At 40.9% G+C, this 15,268-nt stretch overlaps 1 protein-coding gene across 1 annotated transcript in view; it reads right to left on the reverse strand.

Moving 5' to 3' along the window:
- The window catches only part of CALCRL (calcitonin receptor like receptor), a 64,559-nt gene extending 49,595 nt beyond the window's left edge, over positions 1-14,964 (reverse strand). The window contains exon 1 of the mRNA XM_058809284.1: positions 14,353-14,964. The gene's annotated coding sequence lies outside the window, so the exon portion shown is untranslated. The remainder of the gene's footprint in view (positions 1-14,352) is intronic.
- Between the last annotated feature and the right edge of the window lie 304 nt (positions 14,965-15,268).

Genomic DNA, 15,268 nt, shown 5'->3' on the forward strand with positions numbered 1-15,268 from the left:
GGGAATGGATGAACAAATTCAGCTCTTCAAATATGAAGCTGCTATCAAATAAATATCTGGATAAACCAAGTAGCCTTCTGTATATTTAATGTTATCCAAGCCCCATCATATTATGAACAGAGTGCACAGAGGCACAATAATTTATCTAGTAAGAGCAATTTGAAACTAAGCTTATGAATGTTTGCTGAATTAAGGATAATAAGAAGAGGCTGGTACAGGTCTCAGTGCAAAAACACTTATCAGTTTACCAAGAGCTGGATTTTCTCCCTCAGAAGTGAATATATGAGTATATTATGTTGTTAACATTTCGTCATGAGCCACTGCAACAGCATGTAGGAGCTAGAAAACTAAATTTTTCCCCAGGAAAACACCTGTAAGTAAATAATGATGAATTCTAAAAGAGCACCCTACACCATTCTGCAGCCACAATTTATGCTGACCAATGCTTTCCCCCCCTCACATTCATCACACAGATAAAGGTTTCCTCCTAAAAGGCTAATTAATTTAAATTTATCAGATTATCAAACTTTATTTAAGGGTAATATGCATGCTAATAAATAAATACAATTTAAACCACACATATCTTATTAGTTTACCTATTACAGACCCCAGGAACCATAAATAGGAGTCACTACTGGAAAACATCTATTTGTCCACACAGGTAATGTGTGGCAAATGTGTTTTTCTTTGAGTGATTATGTTTACTGATTTCCATCAGTGAAAAATGACAAACATTTCCAGTGAGCTCAATCCCACTTCCCTGAGAAGAAAACAAAAACAAGGAGCAGCACCAGCTGCTTGGCAGGGCTGTGCTGGAATGATAACATGGTCTCAGGGCGCTCTTGCTCAGGCCATGGAATTAATTGCTGGTGAGTAATTAACTCAGCCACAGCACTGACAGTTGCTTCACCTTGCCCAGCAATCAGCCTGCATTGCTCGTGGTGCTCTCTGACTTCACACAGAGATTCCCAGAATTAGCTCTGCATGCACTGCACATCTTGAGCAACATTAGAACTGAGGAGGGGACCCTGTCAGACTATGAAATATGTACATCTAGAAAGGATTTGTGGACAAGGAAAATCTGATTTACCACTAGCATAAAGCTCTGTACTATATCTACCTGAAACTAAGCAATAAACCAAATTTTATCTAATGATATCCACCCATTAATTCGAGTGAATCTTCATTAGTGATCCAGTTCTAATTAGAAAATTAGTATGAACTGTTCTATAGTTCATTCTGCAAAACTTTCATCACCCTCCAATTTAACAGACTCTTGTTCATAAGATTACACTTGTTTATAAGAGAATGGAAAATGATAAATCTGAATTTAAAAAAAACCCAACAAAAACATTAACAAGGGAAGGGGACAAAGAAACAAGCTAAAATTACACAAAAGTCCTTTTAGACAAAGTGACAAAGGAAGAATAGCAACCAAAAAAAAAAAAATTCAACCCAAAAGCCAAAAAAGAAAACCAATGAAACCACACACCCAACAAAGCCACACCACATCAAAGAAACTCAACCACAAGCTCCGCTGTAACTGTGTGATTGTGTAGATTTCTACACTTCCTTGGATAATGTTCCAGATTTGTTGGAAATCTGGACAGGACTCTCATGAGAACAGGCTTTCTGATGATATTTTAGATACTCCCAGGTTATGAGCCTGCCAGAAGAAACGCAAGAGCAGCCTTTTTCCATAGTAGTTTTGTACTTGGATTCCAACCGCGGCAAAAGAGGAGGAACTGTAGAGATGTGTAAACTTAGACAGGGATCGGTCACAAAACTTTTCATTTTCCTGACCAGGGTATAATATGGTACAGTCTGGATTTTAGGGAAGATGCAAGAGAAGTCTGATTTAATTCAACTCACTTCAGACTTTTCCAGTTTTGAAAAAAAGCTTTAATTGGTGCTACTTAAAACAAATCTCTGACAGGAGTCACAAGTCACAGTGCTATTCAGTTTGTTACCAAATGGTTTTCTAATGAAGAGCAAGGATTCCCGTGCTGAGCACTGTGCTGTGAGCCGAACAGGAAGGATCCCTGCAGCTTACAGATATGGCTGGTAAATAAAACAGGATGCTGCAAAGGTTACCTTCCTCACACAAAACAAGGAAAATATTGAAGCAGTTGGAAGACTGAGAAAAGGGATCTTCCATCAGCAACAACAATAATATGCTCACTACATTTTGGAGGGGGGGGATAAAGCAATGTAACAACTGATTTTCTGTTACTCCTCAATGCTGGCAACAAAACTAGAGGTAGTTTAATTTCTGAAAACAATGACATAACCACAACTTCCACGCATGTATCTTGCACTTCTTTGCAAGAGATGCAGCTTAGAAAGAGGTGTTGTGAAAACCATGCTTTCATGCAGTCAAGACAATATAAGCTAAAAAGTCTTCTGGGAGAGGAGATTCCTAGCTCAAACATCTTTTGTGTTATTGACATAAGTTTGCCTTTATGCTTTGTTTTATTACAACATATACACTCTGTTTTTATGGGGAGAGAACAGTAAGTTCCTCCAGAGGGGTGCAGAAAAGTGGAAATCCTTTATCTAGACATTTGTGAAAACAGACAGCTTTGGAAATGTAGCTTTGGAAAGCCCACGACTCTTGGAGCATAGGGAAAAGAATGAAGACACATTTGGTTATTACACAGAGATTCTGGCAGATGAAGAGTCAATAGATCTGAGGAACACAAAGCAGAATGAAAATAATTACTTCCATCTCTTGGGGCATTTACCTTTTCAGCTGGGAATAAAGGTCTAGATAATCTAAATTCCCAGGAGCAGCACTGGTTTGTCTTTGAAAGTTCAGGTTCTGCAAAGTGGGGCAGGAAGGGCAGCTGAATCTCTTCAAACAGAGAAGTTGCTAGATAAATTGGTGCCCTTCCTGTTAAGCCAAAAGGGCCCCAAACACACAGAATCCATATGACCTATGACATTATCAAACACTGGAAGCTGTTAACCAAATGCCCAGTGTCAGGAAACAACCATCTGTCTGTGACAAACTGAGGTCTTCCCTCTCTCTGGGACTGTAACTAATTTCTTTTCTATCAAAGTTTGCTTACAATCTTTCTCTCTCTTCTCTCATCAAAAGAAGTATTTTCAGCAGTCACTTGCAGGTTTCCCCTCTGGAAACCCAAAAGAAATTGGTTTTAACCTGCTTTGTGGTTACCTTACTGGAATGATATTTACCAAGAAAACTAGTGCTCTTTGAACTGGTCACTCTCTAGGAAAATTGATGTAAAAAATCATCGCCTGTAATCCTTTTGTCATGCTCAATGCTCTGAATATTTAAATGTTTGCTTAAAAAAGTTACAAGTGGATTCTGGAAATCCACATGTATTGTAGATTTGGAGCTTGGAGCTTTTAAAGTTCAATAAAACTGCTTGCCTTCATCCACATAAGATCATGTGGTGTTTTAGGAGGAACATCTTAACTATTGTTCTGCAGTTAATTGAGACAGAAATACTGTTGATTGGCATTAATTAGTTTCTTTAGTTTCTTTATTTTTACACTAAGCAGTTCACATGGCCCTTCCTATACCAAGTGATACATATTTATTTTTTTTTAAATAGATACAAGTAACATTAGTAAATAACTACTGAGCATCCTCTGTATCTCACCTTTCAATAGTAGGAGTGCTGTGCACCCAATGTACAAGAAATTTTCAGCATCACATACTTACTCTTCAATATTTCCTGCTCATCCCTAGTTTTTCCCTCTGCATTTTTAACTGCTTTTAAAGGGTTTGCAAACCTTTGTGTGGCATTCACATGCTCTGAACACAACACCTTCACCCAGGGCTTTTTCTCCTGAGAAGGTGAAACACAGCGAGAGGTCGCAGAGAAAAAGGAAAACAATTCTTATCTCATTTGCTTCTCCTGTGGTTTGCTCATGCCAAATGTGTTTGGAGATTGTTTACCCAAAGGTGATTGCCTGATTGGATTCTGGTGTGAGCTGTTTTGGCTCACTGGCCAATTGGGGCCAAGTTGTGTCGGGACTCTGGAAAGAGTCACCAGTTTTCAATTATTATCTTTTTAGCATTCAGTAAGTATCTTTTCTGTATTCTATAGTATAGTATAGTATAGAATAGTATAGAATAGTATAGTATTCTTTAATATAATATAGTATAATAAAGTAATAAATTAGCCTTCTGAGAACATCGAATCAGATGCATCATTCCCCGCCCCTCATCAGGGTTGCCTGCATTTACAATACCTTTGGCCTTGCTTTGTGCTCTGGGCATCATCCACACAGTCTCACTAAGATGTGGACTTTGTCAGCGTGCTCCTAGTAACCTGAAGGGTTTTCTAGGATTGAAGACTCAAAAGGAGTCAGAGAGCTGAGGAAAAATGACTGGTCTCTAACGAGCCATTTGTCAAAGTGGACAAAAGCTGTACAGCTCAGAAGAGCTTTCAAGGAGCAGCATTAACGCCAGTGTCCCCCGCTGTCACCTCGTGTCCGTGGACATGTCCCCTGTTCCCCTGCAGGAAGGTGCCTGCCGCGGCCGGCTCGCGTGCAAAGGCGCAGCCACAGCCACGCCGAGGGATCCTCGGCTGCCAGACTTCCCCTCTCGGCCCTGCTAACCTCAGCCCTGACCTGCAGTGCCCTCAGTTTTCCATTCCTCAGCCTCTCTTACGCAAATATAGCCCAGGATTCCAAACTGGGCTGTGTTTATTCCAGGAACACAAAGACAACCGTTTTCACAGCTAATAAAGTGGCACGTCTTGATAAAAAATTGAGCCTTTTCATACAATGCCGAAAACAAATGCAGTTTTCATCAGCATCCCAAATCCCTGTGGACTGGTTTCTAGTCTATTTTACTAATTTCTGGATGTCTACGCCAAATTCATGTCTTCCCAAGTTTGTCTGAATTCCCTCTTGCTAGAGCTCCTTATTTCACATTAGCTGGAAACCTTCTCCAATGTTTCCAACTGTGCCCATTAGCAGGTGTCTTTCAGGCAGAAAGTTAATTCAACTGCCCAGAGAAAAAGCCCACAATTGTTGCTTCAACCAGGTGCTATTTTTCATCTTTATCTTTTAAATAAAACTGAACTGATTTGGATTCCAAGCGCTGCAAACCACGGAAAATATCCTAGATGTCAAAAAGCACCGCTGCAAATAAGCCATTTTCTTTTCAAAATTCAAAAGCAACACATTTTTCTTTTAAATGGTCTACCTAAGTTTTCCAGTACAACAGCCCCATCACAAGATTTTGTGATTTCATTTTGCTAAGTACCTTAAAGCTAATTTGCAGTTTGACGGTGAAAAACTTCCTTTTGTCTTTACTTTTTCAATGATGATAGTTACCCCATACTTTAAAAATCCATACATTTATCATAAATATGGAAAAGCAGCTTTCCATGGAGCTATTAGAAAAAAACTTCATTTCATCAAATTGACCTTTGCTAGAAAATGAGCAGTTCATAGCCTTACAACACCAATTAGTTACAGGGTGCTGACAAATAAAACAAGCTGGTAAATATGAATCTTGTTCGTAACAAGATTGCGCAAGAAAATATACTGCAATGACCCTGTCTGAACATCCTGTAATAGCCCATTGTTCCTCTCTATTACTGTCATTCAGCAGAATTTTTAATAGCGGATGCGTGGCAGCGCAGGAACCAAGGCAACATGGGACTGCACGTGCACGAATCCTGCCCATCCTGGAGGTGAGGAGACAGTCCTGGCACTCCTGAGCTGCTCACTGCATGTGGAGATCTGCACAAAACCACCCCACATCTCTGCAGAACTCAAATGAGACAAATAACAATATTCAGCTCTAAGTGCCTGAGTGGTTTGTGAACTGAGGAGAGAACAGAATCCTTTTACCTGTCAAGGGTAAATTACAGGAACAACAGGAATTAATAGTGGAAAAATCATAAATTCTGAGAGATTGTGGAGTCTTTTAGACAATACATGGTGGAAGAAACAGGAGGTGTCCTGTTCCATAGATGAATAGGAAAGGTGGTAATAAAGATCTTCCAAGTGTGACAGCTGGGTATCTCACCTGCTCTCTGCGTGGGGAAAGATGAACTAAACTGAGCACTGCAGTTACTGACACCTGAACTAGACCACGGACTGAAACCCAGCATCTGGTTTTGCTGTCTAATTAAAACACTGAATAGACAACTGATTTCATAACCATTCTGTGAATCCATGTCACAGACAAGCAGTGGTTTCTCACCAGTTACAGGAATCTTGCTGTTTATCAAATTCTAACTGGCCACAGGACATCTGATTGAGCCTTGTCTCTGCAGTGAGAGTTATGCTAAAGGCAACATCATTCCATTTACTGATTTCTTCAGTTCACTTTCCTAAGGGAACAACATTTTAGGGTTCAGACTTTTTTTTTCCCTTTGTGCATTTGTTATTCCTTCTATCACTTTGTCTTCCTTGCTACCAGGCTTCATTGTTTTACTGTTAATTAGCACTCAAGGAAGGAGGAGTTGGACAATGTCCTGCTTAAAATCTGTAAATGTTTAGAAATATAAAAGCTCAGAATTCTATGAAACACAAGGGATAAAGAAATGGTAAAAATAAAACAAAACAAACCTCTGGCTTAACAATTTCCACATTCCTGTATGGTGTAAAGCTATTTTTGAACACTTTGGTTTGGCACACGTGCATTCCCTGAGGAAGCTGAGTTATCACCCATAATTCTGTCATGCCAGTTTGTCCTCATTGGACAATATAAACTTCTCTTTCCTTGCCTAAGCTGACTTAGAAAGGGTTTTGGTCCCTAAAATCTGTTTTGAACCAGGGTTCTTTTGGTGCTGTGCACCCTGGAGGTGGCAGCAGCCCCTGCCATGCTCCGGTGCCCCAGTGCCCCCACAAAGACAGCACAAGTATTCTGCCAGCCTTCCAACAAACCCTGAATTACTGCCATGTCCTTCACTGGGCTGTAATGTGACTCTAGGAAAAGCTTAGCATGTCAGCAAACTATTTTATATCCCTGCAGCCCTAAATAAAAAGTGTCCAGTTAAACTACATTGTCTGAATTCTCCCCCTGGATTGCATGCACAGTTTTCAGAAGAGGGATCTTCTGTAAAGAAAGAGTTCTACTTGTGCAAGCTCTGCTGAAATAACTGAGGGAGAAAAGGGAGAAGAAAACCCAGGCCCAGCAGCTATGCCAGTGGATCATGCTGAAAGGTTAAAAACATCTGAGTGATTTTCCTAGGTACTCTCTAAATGCTGATAGAACACATCGAGCACACGGGGTTGGGGGAACAAAAGGCTCTGAAAGGACCATGCTGTGACTTCCATCATCAACCCAATAATGACACTTTAAAGAATTGAAGATGGACCAAGATCACCTCCTTTAGTCAGAAATTAAGAATTTCCAGAATGAGAAACTAAAAATAATTTCAAATGAATACAACTGTACTCCAGACAGAATTGTTTGAGCTTCCAATTGTAACCACTACTCCTGTTTTAGATAAAACCTACACTGTGATAGCAAATAAATATGAAACAAAAATCTGTTTTCACTAGTGTGTAATCGGTGGCAATGTTAATTGCACCTAAGACATAACACACAGAAAATTACATCTGATACAATCTTTCACACCTTCCTTAGGGAAAAATGATGGAAGGTGACATCCTTGGGCTCTCTAGGACAAGGAGAAGACTACAACAGCAGAGTTTAACTTGATGGGAATTCTTACTCTTATTTGCATATTGCTTTCTAAAGTTCTTCTTTTCTAGGACTATAATTTCCCATTTGTTTTCAGCAGAAAGGCTTTCATTTCCTGACACACACACACACAATTAACAGATTGAAACCATTTTTTTAAATCCCTCTTTACCCACTTCTTCTAAAACTGGAGAGGAAAAAGAAACAAAAATCCACCAAAAAACCAAACCAAAACAAAGGAAAAACACAAACCCTCCCTCGCAAGCCCCACACTGGGCTGGCACGAACATAACCACAAGAAAGGCAGCAGCTCAGCTCAGTGTTTAAGTGCCTCCTTAGCATGTGCTTTTTTCCCAGCTGCTGCCAGCCACACACAAACCCAGAGCAGCCCCGGTGGCCCTCCGTGCATTTTAATGCAATAAACAACACATTTAATAAAGAATGAAGAATGTGCAGTGGTAGCCACGCAGAGAGGGCTTGAATAGCGCTCAGGAAAGAGCCTTAATTTGGCTTTTCTGAGCTCACTGGAGGTAATTTTTTGCCCAGAACACAGTGAGTCAATGCTGAAGAGGTTCCCCATGGCGATGTTACGGTACAAGGAAGATGGCTCTGAAGTTCAACAGGGTCATTTATGGAAAGGGCTCCCACCCCCACCTTCCCCTTCCAAGAAACTGGACGTGTGAAGACAGAGATTTCTCTGAGAGGAAGGATAAGGCAGAGGTTAATTTCATCTGCATGAGGCAGCATAGGATAAGCTGTTGGAAATACTGTCAAGCCACGTTCTTAATGCCTGGCAAAGTGACTCACTCAGAGTCATCACAGGAAAGGAAGTTGAATAGAATCAAAAACGGAACAGGATGGGGGCTTAAACAGGAGAAAGAAGTGAGAGAAAGGAAACTGGATTGTTTAAAGTAGGCTGAGGTTACAAGTTCTGGAATGAGATTATTTTTAAAATACATATATAAAAGACAGATCTGTAAAAATATATATGCCTATATAAAAATATATGAATGTATGCATGTATTGGTAAAAAAAGTTTCTTTCCACTTAAAGAGAGACCTGTATTTGTGGATTGCCTTCCAAAGATGCCTGCTGAGGTACTTGTTTCTGTTTAAGGTGGAATTAACATGGTCTGGGAAATAAACAACAATCCCCTCTAGAAAACCACACATTTTTAAGGATCATATTCCTGTTCCACACAGTATGAAACTCTCAGAATATGGAGCTCCACTCTCACATAAAAATCCACCACAATACGACATCACTACATCATTCTCTAAAGAAACACTAAGAAATAAAGTAGTCTTTTTTTTTTTCCCCACACCAAAAAATTCAACATTGGCTTTTACTTGAAACTCTGTGACACAGGGCAAAGTTTCTCTTCTCCAAACTTTTTTACTGTGGAAGTTTGGATGATCAGCCACCTCACATATCAATTTCTGGTAAGTCAAACACAAACAGTGTGCAAACTGTCTCACAATGTAAGTCACTTGCAGAAGCACCTCCTTGACTTCATCACAGCTGAAAACACATCACTAATGCAAGAGAATGTTCACCAACAAAAAGAGCAATTTCGGTCCCCAAAGAAGATGATAAAAACATTTTTTTAATATCATCAAGGCAATTTTGAACTGAGTCACAGCTCTTTATGTTTCAGCCACGTCACCTGTGGGTACAAGTTCTGTCTGTCCTTTTTCATGTTCAAGGGGACACACAGAAAGATGAATAGACACATTAAATCATATAACTCAAAAAAACCAAATTTCACACTTAAGGAGGCATGCCTGGTCAAAAAATTGTTCTGGAAAAACATATTAGAATAAATATTTCTAAATTCTTAAAAATATTATCTCTGTTTGTGTAATATTTCTTATTTAATCCCCAGAGTGACATCTGCTGGATTTCACTAACTGAAACTAAAGGGCAGATATTGCCATTATACAGAATATCTCAGGATAATAATTGCAAAAACATGCCATTTTAGCAATAAAAGGCTGCAGAGTAGAATACTTTCCCTCCATTTAGGGTACTAAATAAACACATGGATGGAACCACAGAAAAAGGAAGTAGAGTGTCTAAAAATCTTACTCATTTCTGAAAAGTAAGTCTTTAAACTTCTATCTAGGAAGGATTCTAGGACATAACATTTGGTGACAAATTACATTAATTGCTGAAAATATTAACGTGGAAAAAATCCTTTTAAATACTAAAACAAATTATTTTGGGTATAACAAAAACATTCTCAGTACATCCTTTGTTTTACTTTAATGAAACTCTAAAACTCTACCAGAATTGCCAGAACATAAAATTTATGAAAATTAATTGACAAGATTTTGCCAGTGTAATGGGTGTGGAAAAAAGAAAGGAAAAAATCTAAATGGTAATTCAAAGAGTGATGCTTTGTGCCCATACACACATTCAAGACAGTGCAGTTTTCAAGCTGATAATATCAAAGAATAGGTGGAAAAGATGATGAAGTTTTTAGGAACCCAAGATATTCAGCCTAAACATTCAGTAAACAGTGTATGAGTTAGGTGTAGGTGCTTTGAACATAGTAATCAAAAGAAAAAAAAATTACTAATTTCTTTGGTTGGCTCTCTGTTCATGGTATTACAGGGGAAGTCAGACTGGTATGGGCTTCATTAAACAAATTCATCACTAACTTTTGGGGGGATATTTTTCCAAATGTAGCCTGTATGTCCCAGATATAAAACCAAAAATGCAACATTGTTTTATTTTCTAAAATCCAGTCAGAATGGTCAGCTACAACTTAAAAATGGCCAAAACTGCCAGAAGCAGCTTGAGTGTCACTTAGGATATACTAAAATGCAACAACCTCAGACAAACATGCAAATTTACCACAAGAGTCTGATTTCTTTTCTTGAAGGAAGAACATGGCTTTTCTCAAGGAAAGTCTTTTTCGATGCATTAGAACGAGTTAAGTGCATTTCAAATGCATGTTTCCAAAGAACGAAATAGATGACTTTAGGACAGCATATACTGCAGAAATGATTGAAAGTGTTTGCACAGAGCTAGGGCAGAAAAAGGATGACTTTGCTGGGAAAATGTAAACAGTATAAACAAACTTGGGAGACTGAAGCATGAGAGACAACTGTTAAAACTTTAAAAATGTGAAAGTTTAGCCTTTCAGCTCTGCCCAGATTCTAAAATAGAACAAAAAGTGTAGCTAAAGACAAATGGTCTCATGGAACCCAATTTCATAAGATCTTCTATTTTACCACACTGGCTGTGGAATTCTCCAATAAGGTAACAGGTAACAAAAAGGCTGTTTTCTGTTGCTCTTTGTACAAGTTTCTTACACTGAAAACATCAGAACTGCCAACGTGAATACAAAAAGTAAAAACAACAGGTTGTGTCCACATACAGAAAGCTTTCTCTGCTTTGTTTCAAACATTAGAAAGATGCAGCATTCAGATGTATGCAAGTCGGAATATTAGCATGTGTGATTCCCCATTTTCCAAACAAAGGATAAGGTCTAGAGTTAATTTCCTTTGAAAGTTTCTTTGTAAACTTAAATTCTCTCTTTAGTTGCTACATTGGCAATAATGGAAATCAGCATGAAATGGACCTGCATGCATTGTATGTACAAATAATATAGCAAATATGGTATTATATGTCTAATACACATAAACACATATAAAACCACACTTATTTTACTGCTAAAAGTTATTTGTTAGCCAGCTCACATCTGTTTTGATGGTAGCAGTGTTCATTCCTTCCTCGACACAGCAGTACTGAGGATATAGTTAATTCCAGAGCTCTGACAATTTGCTACACCAAACACTAAAAATATTTCCCAGGGACAGAGCAGTTCCACGAGCAAGTGAAGGCTGTTTTCAATAAGTTTTCAATAAGCTTGGCTGAGGAAACTGCTGCACATGGACACAGTGACAGAGCTTTGCAGAGCAGAGGTGGCAGGGGCACCGAGGGGAGGTAAATGCTGTGTGTGTGTGTGTGCCAGCCACAGGGGTGGCAGCTGGGCAGCAGCACTGAAGGGATTTTGGTACCAAGTCAAGAACATCGTAAACACGTTGGCAACAGATGGGAACAGCTTCTAAAGGAGAAATCCTGCTTTTCCTAACTGTTTTCCTAACTGTGGACTTGGACTTTCCTCAATGGCTTTAATAGATAGCTTATGCCCAGCATTTACTACAGCACTGACTAAATACACTTCTTTTAAATGTCACTGAATACATGTTATTATTAAAAACATACCAGTATAAAACATATCATTTCTTCCAAATGACCACAAACCCATTTTAATTTCATGACTGCATGGCTTCATGGACTTCTATGGGTCCAATCTTACCCAGCTCCTGCACAAGCCAGGAATGCTACTGGAGAAAGATGATTGCCTCAAATGCACAGAATACAGCAGCAAGTTAGAAATTATACAGGTGTCAAAGGAAATCTTTTAGTGTGCTTTCTCCCCTCAGTTCTTAATTCCATCCTGGTCTATAATCTGAACAGCAATTCTGAGGTAGCCCATGGAACAAACCTGTATAAGTACCTTTACTGACCCAAGTAAGGCATTGGTCACCCAGTGAGACACAGGCAGATCTGTTTTTCAAATGATCACAGGCATCATCTGTTTTTCAGATCATATTTTTCAACAGAAGTACTCAAAAATTACACAAAGTACCAAAAAAACCCACTGCAAACAGACAGCAGAACGTGCGCGCCTGGATGGATGACCATCTATGTATAATTCCTTCAAAAGAAAAATACCCACATTTAGGAATGTCTTGCCCTTTGACAGTTGGTGGAAAAGTTCCCACTGGCTCTCAGTGGGCCAGGATTTCAACAGCAGTGCTCTAGCAAGAAAAGCCTATTCAAAGGGACAAGTGCTCCATCTCTTAACACAGAGAAAGACCCCAACTGATCAGAAACTCAGGGTGCAGTAACATTTGAAGTTGAAAGGACACACATAATGCAATTCTTGGATCTGAAATCTATCTTAGATATCCAGGTACTTCATTTTGTCCAGTGAAAAGTTCAGTCACACTGTTTTATATCAATGCTCTGCCTGTCTCTGCTTTAACCTGCAAACAGTGTAGATTCTGCCACCCAGCCTGCAAACACGCACATGTCTGTCACATCCTCTGTAGGCACACACACCTCAACCTACACCAGTTGCTTGTAAAGAACAACAAATGAGAATCTAAATCATTTAGCTGGTGTACTTCTAAACACAGTTGTTCCCACTGCACTGATCATTAAAACAACATAAGCACCTTTCATGTGAAGTGCCATCTCCATTGACTTAGTCACCAAGTGCCTTTTGGCAAAACTTTTGATTTGATTTCCAAAGTTGGATAAAGACTTTGGGATTGCTCCTATATGCAGTGAAATAATGAGAGTTCAAGCAAACTAGAGAAGAAAACATCACGCTAATGCAGATTATTATTCTTAATTAAAAATTTCAGACAGTACCACAGCATATGTACTTTAAAACACATCTGTTTTCAGATGTGGTCTTATATTGATCGAGACCTAGAGTGCCTCCCTCCAATGCAGTGAGCAAGAGGAGCTCAGATTCAAAGCACATCTCTGAACAGGTTTCAGCTGTTAGAAGCATTATCAGTGCAAGGGAAGACAAGATCCCCAGCAGGCACAGCAAGACTGGGAAAACTGCATTGGCACAATTGTAAGAGCAGCAAAGTCCATCCCCAAGGTACCTGGCATAAGTTCATTAAGGCAAAGAGAAAAAAAAAAACTCAGTTATTTTTATAATTATTTCATTATTTTCCCTTACAAATTGCATGGATAACTGAAGGACTCGTTGTAGATGAAATCCAGGTGTGAATTATAGCCTAACAAGATTTATTTTCCTGGTTCTATGGCTCCACTGCTTACACACACGAGCGAATGACTAGAATTGGCAATCCCAGCACTGCAACCGCGTTTGTAAAAGCAGAGGGTATCACGTCTGTTTTGGAAAGCTTGAGGAGCGGCGAGGCTTTAAACTGCCTATCAAGTGAAGGCACGGAATCACACACTTGTCACCGTTCAGTGGTTTCTCGAGGAAAGGAAAAGTGGGCAATCAGCTGTCAATAAATCAGCTCGGTGCTCGCGGTTAAAAACCTCAAACAGCAACACGCCGGCACGCGTACAGGCTTCAGAGCAGCCCAACTTTTCCTCAAGCAAGCAGAAAGCCCAAACAAAACAGTAGCTTTATCTTTTAAGTTGTGTAATTACAACACAAAACCTAATTATGAAACAACTCAAGTACGACCTCTTTCCGGTACTGTAAGTTTAGAGAAATACTCAGAGTAAGCAAACCTACACCACTTTATCACCTAATTCAGCCTCTATTGAAAGAGCTGCAGTTGTGTTGAATTAGTCTTAAGGACCCTTTCCAAGCCAATGAGCCTCTAATTCTCTCCAGACGCAAAGACAGAAATTTGGTTAGTTAACATTAGAGGTTTCAGGCAGAATGCTAACAGCGCTGCTTTGGGCATTCTATCTATCTATCTATGCATAGACGATAACAAAACCAGTCATAAAATCAGCTCAACACCTCGCTCGCTATAAATAAAGGAAGGTTTTCCCCGCAGCCCATGTCGGCGCGGATTCCGCATCCCACGCCGAGGCTGAACCCAGATCACACACACACACACACAGACACGCGTGGCTCCTGCTGCGCTCGGGCGGCACCGAGGGTGAAGAAACAATGAAACTGCACTCACCAGCCGGGCTCCTGCTGCCAGAGCGCTTCCAGATACAGCCGTGCGGAGCTGTCTGGGATAAAGCTGAGCGGAGCTCTCTCAGTGTGCGGATCTGTCTCAGATAAAGCTGAGAGGAGCAGTCTCAGTGTGCGGAGCTCTCTCAGTGTGCGGATCTGTCTCAGATAAAGCTGAGAGGAGCAGTCTCAGTGTGCGGAGCTGTCTCAGATAAAGCTGAGAGGAGCAGTCTCAGTGTGCGGATCTGTCTCAGATAAAGCTGAGCGGAGCTCTCTCAGTGTGCGGATCTGTCTCAGATAAAGCTGAGAGGAGCAGTCTCAGTGTGCGGATCTGTCTCAGATAAAGCTGAGAGGAGCAGTCTCAGTGTGCGGAGCTGTCTCAGATAAAGCTGAGAGGAGCAGTCTCAGTGTGCGGATCTGTCTCAGATAAAGCTGAGAGGAGCAGTCTCAGTGTGCGGAGCTGTCTCAGATAAAGCTGAGCGGAGCAGTCTCAGTGTGCGGAGCTGTCTCAGACAAAGCTCTCCCAGTGCCCCCCTATCCAGCGGAGAGCGGACCCCGGTGCGGGTATTCCCGAGCGGGGCTGGGTCCGTCCGTCCCGGCGGAGCTGCGGGAGCGCCGGGAGCGTGTCCGAGGGCAGCGCGGAGCGGCGGCGGCAACAGCCCAACATCAGAGCTTCCTGTTACATCACCGACCCCGCCCGCGGCCGCCCCGAGTTGCTGTTCTCTCCCGAATGGCGTGTCCCGGGGAAGCCGGGCTCCCGTGGCATCCCGGCCCCGGCGCTGCCATCTGCTCCCGCCCGCTGCCCGCACCTGGCCCGGAGCGGCTCCGCTCGCAAAACACTCACTGCTCTGCGGGTAAGGGAGAGACCACGGGATCTGTCCTTTCACGTATCGAGCCTGTGGGATTCGTCCTCCTCGTCCAGC

This window comes from Ammospiza caudacuta, chromosome 8, assembly GCF_027887145.1.
Source record: "Ammospiza caudacuta isolate bAmmCau1 chromosome 8, bAmmCau1.pri, whole genome shotgun sequence".
NCBI classification, from domain to species: domain Eukaryota; kingdom Metazoa; phylum Chordata; class Aves; order Passeriformes; family Passerellidae; genus Ammospiza; species Ammospiza caudacuta.